Here is a 15124-nt window from a genome sequence, read left to right as displayed (position 1 = left end):
ATATATATATATATATATATATATATATATATATATATATATATATATATATATATATATATATATATTCTCGAAAGTTAAACTAAAAATTAAATTTATAATTATTTTTAAATTATAATTAATATTTAAATATATAAAATTATTAATATTTATTTAATAGGTTTGGCAATTTCTTTCTACACTTTAGGGCTGAGCAGAATTCGATTCAAACTAAAAAATCAAATCGAACCAAGTCAAAATAGAGTGATTCGGTTCAATTCAATTTTCACCTATTTTAGTTAATTCGATTTTTAAAATTTAAAATTCAATTTTTATAATTTAATTTGATTCGATTCGATTCGATTCGATTCGGTTTAAACCGAATGCTCACCCCTACTACACCTAGCCACCACCACCATTCTTTCTCCTAGCGTTAACCTTGTCGGAAATATTCTAGCCCTTTTAGTTTCTTTCCTTAAATTTTTTTATAAATTTTTATCTTTTAAGATAATAGTATTAATTATGATGCTTATTTATTATTTTATGAAGAAAGGATTGTCTTCTATTGCGCCACATTTTTAATGTTGAATGTGGAAATAATATTTTTAATTTGAAAGTAAATTTCAATTTTTCATAAAATTTTGGTTTTAATTGGTTTAATACATTCTTCATAAAAAATCATTTACATCTTTTTAGAACATTTAAACATGAAAGAAAATGAGGGCATTTTTTTAATTATTTTTAATAATAAAATTTATATAATTTCCTGATTTTAAAAATATGTTATATATTTTTAAATTTCATATATTTTTCTGAAGAATTTAGCCCATCTATGATAGACCTAAGTCCATGTTCACAAATTGTATGATGGGCTCAAGCCCATGTCCAAAAAGGCTGAAGAAATCTACACCAATTGCAGCAAAAAAAATTTTTTTTTTTTTTTTTTAACTTCTCTCCATACGTAATGAGCAAGAAATAAGGGATTGTTTCTTGCCAAAATAAAATTATGCAATTAAAGAAAATAAATATTATTGATTATGTTTTTTCTTTTTTCTTTTTTTATAAGCCTTGATTATGGCCAATTAAGTGAGCTGAAGGCATTAACGAGCGAGAGAGAGAGAGAGAAAGAGAGAGAGAGAGAGAGAGAGAAGTAGGCTGAAATTAGTACAGAGAATTGAGAGTTTGTCTGAGGAAAGGGGTTGCCTTTCATCGTGCGAAGGAGAATAAGTGCTTAGAGTACGAGGTGGTGGGCATATTCTCTCTACAATCGTTGGTGATTCAGTGCAGTAGAGGTAACATTTAGACTATTAGATTAATATATGGTTCTTGTTAACACATTGTAATCATATATGTGGCTAGATGATTCAAGATATAGTTTAGTGTTTACGCATGTTTTTGCATGAATCTTGGGTTTAATATTCCTAAGAATTCCAATTGCATTATTGTTGTGGTTTATAGAAATTCTTTGCAGCATGGACCTACAAAACAGAATAAATGGGTCATAGGGTCTAACGAGATGTTCCCGATGAGCACCTCCGAGTTACAGCTAAGTATAAGAGAAATGTATAAAATTGATAAAAGAGAATGACGTACTTGACTATGGAGGTTTAGGGTCTTATATAGGCATTGGATATAATTTTGTTAGGATTTGGTTAAGAAAAATCTAACTAAAATAGGATTCAGAATTTGAATAAGATGTCAAATTTATCCTTGGTCGTTAGAGTTAGTTAGGATATTTATTGTTCGATTGATCGAACTGTGCATCGAGTATTCTATAATGGTACTATATCAATTATACTATCATAAATTCTATCAACTAAACTTTAACATAAAATTAAGAATTAATTCAAAAAAAAATATTATCATTGAATTAAACATAAAATTAAATTGTTCAGTTGTTTCTTATTTAACAAATAATAATAAAATTGAATTCAAAATTTTGGTTTAAGATTGTCGACCCCAAAATTTAATTGGGTTTGATTTTGATGTTAACCAAATCTGATAGAATTTATCTAATGAGTGTGCAAAGTGTATGAGAGAAGTTTTAGGTTACTCATGATATAGGTTAAGTTACCAATGACAAGAACCGACCACAAGCTAAGTTCTCCTTCGATTTCAAGTAGAAATTTCAATTCTGGTCCTGTCTTAAGTCAAAACTATTTAGTTTTGGTAATTATGAATCAAAATCGATCGGTTAAATATGTTTAATCTAAAGACCTAAATCAAACCACATAGGGTCAATTCCTAACAATTTCAATCCCCGTGCAGTTCTAACTCCGTTCTGGACTAGAAATAGTTTTAGTTTTGATTCTGATTAGTTTCGATTCTGACTAAGTGATGGGCAAGTTTAGTTCAAGTTTATCCCTAATCTAACTATGCATAATATTCCATCAAAAAAATCATATAAAAATCACCCATTTTTAGCCTAAGGATGAAAAACAAAAAATTTAAGGAATTTTTCTTAAATAACTTAGTCATTTTTTCTTTCACGGCATCAATGTGTTCCTTCAATTCTTAATCATTTTCATGCTTTTTTTAATATAGCAATAATTTACACGTTCAAAGAAAAAATAAGTGTGAAATTGGGCAATAAACAATGAAAAGTATTTGTGTAGAATCATTAAATACATGCAAAATGTCACCTTTTTTAACGCATATCTCATTTATTGGGGATCACAAGTAAGACTAAGGAAAGGAAAATGAACAAAAGTACACAACATATCTCTATCTTGTATGGATTGTCACAATCCAATTTTATAAGTTGGAGCGGCATTAGAATTTAGCCGATATAAGGCTCTTAAAACTCATAGTAAGTCTTATTGTTCACTAAATCTGTATTCAACCAAAACTCAAGATCCAAATACAAATAAATAATAATAGTAAATTAATTTAGTTCAATTATGGGGAGTTTAATTCAACCCGATTCATAAAACAACAATTATAGACCCAACTCAATCCATTTAATACCATTCATTATTACCAATATATATATATAGACACAAACACACACAACTGTCACAACAGAATTTTAAGAATAAAATAAATAAATAAATTCTAAATTACTAATTACATAGTTTAATATCTTGCTAAGAAAGATGTAAGACTCTGGTAAAAAATGCTCTTCCTGAAACCTAAGTAAAAAATATTGAAGAGGAATGAACACATACAAATATTAAAGCAAAAAGACATTAGAAAAACATGCCTTCTCTCTCCTCCCATTGCCAAAAAACACCACCAAACTAAGCATGGTTGTTCCCAAACTAAAGCCCTCGCCATCAGGAGTCCAGTGATACCAAAAATATATTAATTCGATACTAGGAGCCGTCATAATCTCAGAAGGAAGTTTGTGGTGTCTTACTCTACCCCATCGTTTTCTCGTTGGATTTTTTTCATTCATGTCGCCTTTTGTGTTCGTCGACTTCATCTAGAGGGAGGGGATGGAAGCCCGCTTGTGTGGGAATTGATTGCTAGTCGGAGCATGAAGAACAAAAGGAGAAGAAATGGGAAAATAGGGGGTTCACTGGTCAAAAACTCAAAAAGAGGGGGTACACGCATATACATACACGCAAATGCACACGCACGCACCCACACACATGCGCGCATACACGTACACACATATTGCGCACACTATGGGTGTGCAAACGGTCGGTTCAGTTTCGAACCGAACCGAACCGATAAAATCAAAAAGTGAAAATCAAAAATTTTAAAAACCGAACCAAATCGATTAATAAGATAAAATCAAACCAAATCGAACTGATAAACATCGATTCGGTTCGGTTCGGTTCAGTTTTAAACCGATCAAATTAAAATTTATAAAATTTTATATTTTTAACATTAAATCTAAATAATAAAATATAAAAACAAAAAAAAATTAGAAATCAAAACTCAAAAATCTGAAGTTTCGGTTCGGTTTTCTTTGATTTCAGTTCTGTTTGATTCGATTCGATTCGGTTTGATTCGATTCGATTCGGTTTGATTTGATTTTCTTTGATTTCCTATATATATTAATAATTTCAGTTCGGTTCGGTTTTTTTTTATGAAAATAGCCGAACCGAATCGATTAATCAAAATTATCAAAATTATAAACCGAACCAAATCAATTGAATTTTAAAACCGAACCAATTGAATAGAATTGAATCAGTTCGATTTGATTTTTTGATTTAAACCGAAAACTGCTCTCCCCTAGCGCACACGCACATGCATGCATGCGCATACACGCATTATTTTTTCAATTCATTAAATTAAATATTTAAATCTTAAATAATTTGATTAAATTTAATTTAAATCCATAATTAATAATACTATTAACAATAATAACACAATAATAATAATATAATTTAAATAAGTTTTATTAAATATTAATAACATTCTAGAAAATAATAAGATATTAAAATAATAAAATAACATATCTTAAATCAATAAAATTTCAATTAAAATATTACAAACACAAATATATATAAAAGAATTCCTTCAAATTCAGTATGTCAGATCTTTAATCTTATGTAAAATATTTATTTATGCTAATGTAATTAAAATATATAAATACTAATTAATTTTCTACTATTATCAAGTGGGCTAGATATCATAAACACTCAATTTTCAAAGTGGCAGTCCGTAGACTATATACCTTTCGTGAGGGAAAAGACAAATCCTGCATGTGAGATTTAAAGTTAAATTCATGCTGCTAATGAAAAAATCATTTTTACTTGCTTTAATTTTAATGTGAAATTTCATATAAAGTTGGTTAAATTAATAGGATAAAGTATGATATTACTGGATAAATTAAAAGATTAATTAAAAAATAATTGAATGCTTAGTGCATCATATTCAAACAATAGAGTATTTATCTACCTAAGATGTTCTAATTATTAAAAGCAGTGTTATTAAATTTGGCTTGGAGATTGATCCAAGGAGGAGATTTGGTGAATGAGTCAGTGATTTAACTAGTGAGTCAATAGTTTAATCAGTGAGTGATTAAAAAATTAATTAAATATAATACTTATTAATATAAAATATATATAATTAATTAAATTTTAATTATTTAAAATAAATTTTTAATATTTATTAATTTATATTTACATAAACTTTAATAATGTTTGTAAATTTTATATAAAAGTATTTAAATAATATAATACATAAAAAAAACTTCTATAAATATATAATTCTATTTTTATTATTTATAAAATATTAAGTATATATTGAAAAATAAATATATGAAATAAAAAAACACATAACACTAAACCAGTTCAACTTATTTTGATTTTAAAAACTTTTTATAAGATCTTGAGTTCAATTATCTATACCAACATTAAAATAAAAAAAAATTATTAAATAATTGAACCGATTGGATCACACCGATTTATCAATTTAACTACCAGGTCGATCAAATCATATCAAACTACTTTTTCATTGATTCAATTATAAATTCAAATTAATTTAAAAATCAATTCATCGATTCACTAGTTTAATTTACTAGTTTGATCCGAATTTAATAGCTATAGGTAAAATAGAAGTTGGAGTTGATAAGGATGTTCTTTTTGAGGCCTTGATGGCATAATTAATGTGTCACTTTTGTATTTTTATGAAAAAATGACACTTAATTATATATATATAAAGAAGACAAGAACAGAAACAAACATACATTGCCTGGTTGTTGTCACGGATATGAGAATTTCTTTTCTGCTGTAACCGAAAGCGATATTCGTTAAGAAGGGAGCAAAAATCCTTTCGTCACGGGTACAAGAATCTATTTTGCGTCTTGACGAGGCATCTAGAATTTTTATTTTATTTAATTTTATTTTTTGAAAATTAACACAAAATTCTTATTTCAAACTAACGTAAAATAACAATTTTTATATATTTAAAGTGAACCAATGAGTCTTATAGTGAATCAATGAGTCTTAATATAATACTGTTTAAAATATATTCGTAATTGTGAGGTTTAGAATTTAAATCATAATTAAAGTTAATTATATAAAAAAATAATTAATTTTCAAAACACCTATGTTATAGGTGTATTTTATTAATTTATAATATTTAAATATTTTATAATTTATATATAAAAATATTAAAAAAATTTAAAATTTGTTTTATTGATCAAGGTTATTTATAAGATCTTAGTAAACTTTAATCGTGTTTTTATTTTTTATATTAAAAAAATTCATATTATTTAAGTGGTTTAATTAAATAAATAATTAATAGCTAAATATGTTAATAATCTTGTATTTAAATCAAGAAAAAAAAATATATTAATTTAAGATTAGCGACAACTTGAATGTATTACATTACCCCATACCAAACCCACTTTTATAATAATGAAATTGTTAAGGATTTTTTTTTTCTGAATATCAACTCAAATAATATATATATTTTTTCTGAATATCAACTCAAATAATATCAACTCAAAATAAGAGAAAATAACTTCTATTTTTAAAATAGAAAATTATTTTCTTAACCACATTTTCCCAACTTTCATAATATTTTACTTAATAAATTTTATAAATAATAACATAAAATATTATATATATATATATATATATATATCAAATAATATAAAATATTTTTATAAAAAATATTTTTTTATAAAATTATTTTTTACGAAATAAATAAAATCTAATTATAATGAAATTTTGTATTCACATATAAAATTAATTAACCCTTTTGTTTTTTGAACTCACGATTATCAATGGGCGCACCTTGATGGACCATAGAATTAATTACAATTTATGATTTCTTTTCTTTTTTTTTTTAATACGAATTACAATTTAGATATGAATTGAGGAAGAACTACCCATCGTTTGATTAAAAATCAAAGTGCTTATTAATAAATTAAAAATAATCTGAGAAAAAATGAATTGTATTTTTAATAGAATTTAGATTTAAATAGAAAATTAATCTAGTCAATCAAATTAAAGATTTTTAAATAAAAATAAATTTTTACATTATTTTTTAGTTAATTAAATATCAAAATATAGGGTAATTTATTATTATTAATTTCATGTATTTTTTTTTTCCATTCCATTATTCTCCTTCTCTTTTTCACTTTTATATAATATTAATTATAGAAATATCTAGGGCTTGTTTATTTGTACAAAATAATTTTCTATTTTCATTTTCTAAGCAAACTTCAATTTTTATTTTTTATGAAAAGCATGAAAAATTAGTTTATTGACAAATAATATAAAATGATTTTTAGATAAAAAATAAAAAAATTATTGTAAAACTTATTTTACTTTTAAAATTTTAACATGTGTTATTCATTTATTTTATAATAATATAATTATTTTTTTTATCGTTGTAAACAAATGTTTTTCTAAATAATTATTTAATTTTAAATATTAAAAAGTTATAGTTTAGTTTTGGTAATTAAAAAAGTCATTGTTTTTCATCTAGAAAACTATTCGAAACTATAATTTTTATTATAAAGGAAAATAAAGGAAAACAATTTAAAGTTCTTTTTTAAATCTTAGTTAAATTTTCAAAAGCTAAAAAATTTATTTCTAATTTTTTATTTATAAAAATTGGCATATGTGAATATAAAACTCTATTTTTCAATTTTCTAAAAAAATTTTAAAAAAAATTTATCTTAGTTTCCCTCAATTAAACAAGCCCCCTGAAAATTTTATATAAAGTGTGTTTTTGGTACATCAAGTGGAGAGTTCAAAAGTAGATTATTTTATTTTTGGATTAGTCACATTATGAGAATTATACTTATCTAATTAATAATTAACATCTTATTAAAATTAATCATAATATGTCTTAAAAGAATTGTATTATATTTATATTGCCTTTATAAATCATTTGTAAAAAAAATAATAAATTGAATTCTCACACAATTATATTTAATTTCTATTTTTTAAAATATTAAATTTTTTTAATTAAAAAATTAAATTCTTTACTTTTAAATATAAAAATTAATAAAAAATTAATTAAATTAAATTCTTATAAAATTTTAAATTTAAAACAGGATAATTGTGATCAAGACTAAGTAAAATTAATAAAGCAAAGAAGATAAAGTGTTGAAATAAAAGTTTATAATTCTATTATCAGTATGATAAAAAACGATTCATCACGCTTTTAATAATAATAGTAATACAAAACCTAAAAGCACTAATTAGATCTTTAGAAGTAAAGGAAGCACTTAAGAGAATGCAAGTGGGTAAAGCCTGTGACCCGATGGAATACCAATTGAAGTGTGAAAGTGTTTGGGAGATATGGGAGTGGCATGGTTAACTAAATTATTTAATAAGATTCTAAACTCAAAGAAAATGCCTGATGAATGGAAGAAGAGTATTTTAGTACCTATTTTTAAAAATAAGGAAGACATACAGAGTTGCTCAAATTATAAGGGAATTAAACTCATGAGCCGTACTATAAAGTTGTGGGATAGAGTTGTGGAGCATCGACTACGTCATGATACTTCTATCTCTCTCAATTAATTTGGCTTCATGCCCGGTCGTTAACTATGAAAGCGATCTTTCTCATTAGAAGTTTGATGGAGAAATATAGAAATGTGAAAAAAGATCTATACATGGTTTTTATTGATTTGGAGAAGGCTTATGATAAGTGTTCCAAGAGATGTCTTATGGAGTGTATTAAAACAAAAGAAGGTATCTATTAGGTACATACAAGTGTTGAAAGATATGTATGAAGAAACAACTACTATTGTGCGCACAGTGGGAGGGGACACAAGAGATTTTCCGATCTCAATTGGATTACATCAAGGATTGGCTATTCCTTGGTGCATGATATTTGCAGATGATATTGTTCTGATAGATGAGACGTGAGAATGAATTAATAAAAAGCTAGAGCTTTGGAGAAGTACTCTAGAGTCAAAGGGCTTTAAGTTAAGTAGAACGAAGACAAAATACATGTATTGCAAGTTCAGTGGGCCAAACTGGTAATAGGGAAGGAGTTAGTTTGAATGGAGTGGTACTGTCCCAAAGTAATCACTTTAAATATCTCAACTCAGTCCTTCAAGGAGATAGGGGATGTGAGAAGGATGTTAGTCATAGGATTAAAGCCAGATGGTTGAAGTAGAGACGTGCCACAGGAGTTTTATGTGATCGCAAGATTCCCAATAAGTTGAAAGGAAAATTTTACCGTACAGCCATACGACCGACTATGTTATATGATAGTGAGTGTTGGGCACTGAAGGAATTGTATGCGTCTAAGATAAAAATTGCAGAGATGAGAATGTTAAGATAGATGAGTGCTATACTAGACTAGATAAAGTTCGTAATGAAAGTATTAGAGAAAAGGTAGGAGTGGTGCCAATTGAGGATAAGTTGAGAGAAGAGAGATTGAGGTAGTTTGATCATATAAAGCGTAGACATACGGAGGCTTCAATTAGACAAGTAGAGCACATTAGGTTAGAGGATAGAAAGAAAAAAAGGGGCAGACCTAAATTGACTTGGAGGAGAGTAGTACAACATGACCCAGAAGTATTACATATTTCTGAGAATTTAACCCAAAATCATTTAGAGTGGAGAAAGCGAATCTATATAGCCGATCCCAAATTTTTGGGATAAAAGCTTAGTTGAATTGAGTTGGAGTATTAAAATAGATTAAAAAAAAATTTCTTGATCAAATACAAAACGAAACCAAATTTAAAGGAAATGACTTCCTTTTTTAAAATGGAAGTCATTTTCTAAATTTTGATAATCTTATTAAAATATATAAACACTTATATGTACATGATATAAATACATATTACTAATTTAATTTAATTGTGTAATCAAATAATAAAAATATTTTTATGAAAAATATTTTTTTAAAGAATAATTTCTATAGAAAATATTTTCTATATACAAGTTATTTTCTATGAAACAAACGAGGCCTAAAGTTTCATTTGTTTTACAAAATATATTTTTCTAAAAAATATTTTCTACATTTTTTAGCATTTGGAGACTCAAGAAACTTAGTAAAAAAATATATTTTTTTGACCAAAGAAAAAATTAAATCATTTTTAAGGAAAATAAATTATATTTTTAAAAAGAGGAAGTTTTTTTCTATTTATTAAACTTTGATAATTTTATTAAAAAGTAAAAATATTTAAAAATATTTATATACACATATTATTAATTTAATGTTTCAATCAAATAATGAAAAATATTTTTACAAAAATTTTTTTTTAAAAAAAAAATTTTCATAAAAATTATTTTTTTTATTTTTCATGAAATAAACGGACGCTATATCAATTTTCCCCTTTTATTGTTACTTCGTTTTTTACACCTTTAAATTTTATTTTGATTTGTTGAGCTTCTCAATTTCTATTCAATTCTGTGAATGCGCATAAATGAAAATAAGTGAATTTTCAAAATAATGGTAATACAATATTCTAATAATAATTTTTTATTTATTTAACTCTAATTAAAATTTAATTAAAATCTTGTAATTTTTTTGTTAATACCAATAGTATTAAGTTAAATTATGAGAGCTATGAAAAATGAGTTTGACGGTTAAGAATTAAACTCTTATTGCATTTCATGTCAAGCTTAAATTTCACTGATTATTGTTGGAATTACTCGCAAGTAAACTATACGTAAAATCTATTATAAATCTCGGGTGATTTGTAAGCTTTCCTTAACCTGGGGATGAGATACTTTTTCTATTTTTAAACTGATTCCGATCAAAAAATATATCATTTATGAAAAAAAATGAGAAAAATAAAATAATAAATAAAAAATATATAAATACTTTTATCATAAAAGTTGTAAAAAGCTTTTCAAATAAAGTTAATTTGAACTCAACACTTTAATTTACAACTATGCCGATCATTACAATATTATTAAATTAAAAATCATTGATCAAACTATGCCTTTTTAATTAAATTTCCTTTTCTTTTTAAAAAATAAATTTTCTATAATCATTATAACTTTATTTGAAAAACAAAATAATAATTATTCAATTTAAAATTTACTACTTCAAAATAAAATTTTAAAATTAAATTGATTGTAATCAAATTTAAAATTAAAAGTATTATAAAAATAGTTAAATAAAATGAGATTATCAATTTACATATTTATTTTTTTTAATATTCATTCTTATTTTTTCTTTTTCAGTAGATAGACACACATTCACATGAGAACATAAGACTTACTGTACCAATGCTCACTCCTAAGTAATTGCTGACTGAGAAGAGTCTTGGCAACGCTTATGAACCCACACACACATCTTCTATCGATGTGGGAGCCTGAAGGCTCAGTCTCAATAGGCATGCCCAGCGCACTTACTGACCTCAATCATCTCATCCCCCAGAGTTTTATCTTGAATTGAAAAGTATATCCTGTCCAGTTAGGGTACTAAATTCTCTTTATCATCTCGTCCACAGGCCCAACCCACCACGCTCCACTTGATCGGGACATGTCAGAGCCCAGCTCTGAGCGCAGAGTTTGCATTTTGTGCAAAGGGTGGAATTGAATCTAAGACCGTACGGACTTTACTAGGTTTTGATAACACTTGAACTGAAAAAAGATATCTTGTCCAGTCAAGACACAAAATTCTCTTTATCACTTGGCCAAGACTTACTATATCAACACTCACTCTCAGATAATTACTAACTGAGAGGAGTCGTAATAACACTTATAAATTTATACATATATATTTTTTATTGATGTGAGAGTCTAAAGAATCAATATGCATTCTTATTTTACTTGTGCAATTTGATAATATATAATACAAATTAAAGGTAAATAATTCTTTATAGCCAAATAAATTACCCTTTTCGTTACAGATGTCAGAGTCCATAAATTTTTTAATAAAAAGGAGCATCTTTTCATCTGTGTTTAAGGCAGATTTTTTGCCACTAATTTAGCGATTCCTTCTCCCTATCATCATTACGTCCACCTTTCACTGCATGATTCACATTTGCCCTTTTATTCTTCACTAACTATCTTCTTACCCACTTTCCCAAAAAAACAAAAACAAATTTCTTACCTAACAAACAAAATGATAAGGAAAGATTATTATTTAATTTTTATATTTTAATAAAATTAATAATTTAATTTTTTATTTTTAAAATATATTATTTTGAAAATAGTTATATTATTCAAATTACAAAATTAAATAATTGAATTGAAAAAAAAATAAAATAATGATTAAAATTAAATAATGTACAAACAAAAATATAGTTAAATAGCGTGTTGTTTAAAATAGGATAATTAAATATTTAAATTTTATTATTTTCATGTAGCTTAAATTTTTTATATGTCTTTATAGATCTGAATTGTGACTTGATCTAAAAATTTTTAAGCTACTACTCGATTGAGATAAAATACGAGATCTGTGACGGTAGCAAAGGGCAAAGGCCAATTAAGTGATATTTGAAAAATATCACTGGGGTTAGGAGAGGGCATGAATAATTTTTTTCTTATCTTGTCTATAGTTGTAGATCTTATAGTTGAATAACGTAAATTCTATGTTTTTTTTTTATTTTTTTATATTTTTTGATTATATAATTATGTGTATATTTTAAATCTATGTATTTATTATAATAAATTTATTTAAATATAAAAATTAAATAATAATTTTCTCATATAGTAAATTTACCCATTCCTTAATTTTTAGTGAAAGCACTTTTGACAAAATGACAAATGAGCAACAACCAACAAGCACGAAAGGCATGATCCACAAAACGACACTCACAAAGTTTAAAAAGACCAACTCAATGCTCATCACCTTTCTATCTCATCGCAATGCAAATTGCATAATCCATAAAATGCCTCACTTGCACATGCAACCCATCAATTGTGTCCAACCCATAAGTAATTAAAATAGGCTTATGTTCAAAAAATTGTTTCCAACCTACCAAGAGTAATTAATATACATTATAATGGAATGGACCAAACCCATAAGCCTAGCTAATCTCCCATTTAAATATATAGGTTAACTTTAAATTAATAAAATGCATTTACAAGTATAAAGAATAAATAATTTAATAAATAAATAACAAATAATCAATGCATATTTATGGGACCACTTGAGACCTCTTAAATTCCTAATTTATCACTAGATTAAATCTTTATTAGCTTTAACAAACTATACCCACATGAGAAATATAAGAGGAAAAAAAAACATTGGTTTTATACTTTAAAATACAAGAGATTGTGGTTTAATTTTATTAATACAATATTATGTATTTTTTTATTAATAAATATGACACAAATCATTAGTTATAATTAAATAATAATGATGTGGCCAACACATGGTGTTGAAATAATAACATATGGGTGATATGTATTCTCCACATTTACCATATATCATTATGGCATCGTTACATATTTTCATATCAATATTATTTAAGAGTAACTAATGATTTATACTATATTTACTAATAAAGGAAAATAATGATTATTATATTGATAAAAATTAAATCACAACCTCTAATGTGTCAAAGACAAAAATCACAAGGTATTTTTTTTTTTAACCTTTTCCCAATAGAATAATAGAAAAACTAATTAAGTAGCTCCATTGGTTTTCTCATATTATGGAACTAAAAAATTATCCATATTAGTGAATGTGGCTATTGATAATTTTAATTTATATATATATATATATATATATATATATATATATATATATATAGAGCAGTAGGTAATAATTCCCACCATGATACTATCACGTGGGACTTTCTATAAAAAGTGATGCCTGATGCTGCCGTATCTCCCTTCTATAAAGAGTGACTCTTTTCATAAAAAAAAGTTTAATTATTGTATTTATTTCATATAAAGTAAATATTAAATATAAAATTTATATAATTCTCACCATTTCAAACGCGGCTTGACTTTTAGAGATCATTTTATATTATTATTATTATTATAATATTATCTCCTTAAATATTTTATATATTAAACTTATTTATATACAATGAACGTAAATAATACCATTTAAATAATAATATATTATTACACTTGAAAATATTATTTCATTGGTAATTCAACTCTCAAAATTTTTATAATCAACTTTAAACAGTGCAAATTAGAAAATAACAAATTGTATTGACTGATGATATCATCTTAATTTCAGTTTTTAAATGGATGCTTATTAATTGTTTTTTTTATAATATTTTTCATAATTATTTGAGATATTAATTTAAGTTTATGGTATATATATCTTTATTTATCATCGTGCATATATTGACTACTATATAAACAAAGTAGGGAAAATTTTTCTTTTTATTGTGATGGGTACAAATTTTTTATTGATTTTGTTGCGTGGTACTTTGAGATTAACATGCTTTATAAATATAGTAATTATTATCTTTTATGTTAAGTATTTAATTATATTTTTATTTAATTTACTTTTATTTTCTTTTTAATTATCTTTATTATTGTCATTATTATCTCAATTTTCATGATTAAATGATTGAAAATCTATTTATATATATAAAGTAGGTAAAATTTTTCTTGGTATTGCCTTGTAATTTTTTTAATAGATTTTGATATATAACACTTAAAGAGATTATCATATTTTATAATTATAGTAATTATTATCTTTTATGTTAAGTATTTAATTTTATTTTTATTTAATTTAGTTTTTATTTTTCTTCTTCTTATTATTATTATTATTATTATTTTAACTAAATTATTCATGATTAAACGATTGAAAACATTAGATATATTTAAATAATGTTTATTTAATTATAAAATTTATATAAATTTCTTACATAATGTTTCCTAAGTTTTTAAATATTTAATTTTATTATAATTTTGGAATTATAAATATACCTTCAAATTAATAAAGTAACTTAAAATTACATTAAAGAATGTAATAAATGTAATAATTATTAATAGATTGATATTATTTAATAATTAACTAATTAATATTTAATTATTTTGCCTCATTATTATTTTTTTTGTTAGTTCAATTAAAACAGTTAAAATTTTAAAATGCACATGTAATTCTAAAAGAATCTAATGAAAAATGATAAGCTTTTTGAGAAAAAGAAATATTAATTCCAAGATTTTATAACAATTTTTATCCAATTTTTTTTTAATTTTTTAAGAAAACAATTTTACGAAAATCTGAAAGAAATAATATTTTAAAAAAAATTACAAAATACAATATTTCAAAAATCTCCTAAAAAGTATTATTTTAATTTTTCAACAAAAATCTAAAAGAAATATTTTTTAACGAAGAAAAATAT

The sequence above is a fragment of the Hevea brasiliensis genome, chromosome 18 (genome assembly GCF_030052815.1).
Source record: "Hevea brasiliensis isolate MT/VB/25A 57/8 chromosome 18, ASM3005281v1, whole genome shotgun sequence".
Lineage (NCBI taxonomy): Eukaryota > Viridiplantae > Streptophyta > Magnoliopsida > Malpighiales > Euphorbiaceae > Hevea > Hevea brasiliensis.
The sequence above is the reverse complement of the archived record's forward strand: the minus strand, read 5'-3'. Positions refer to the sequence as shown.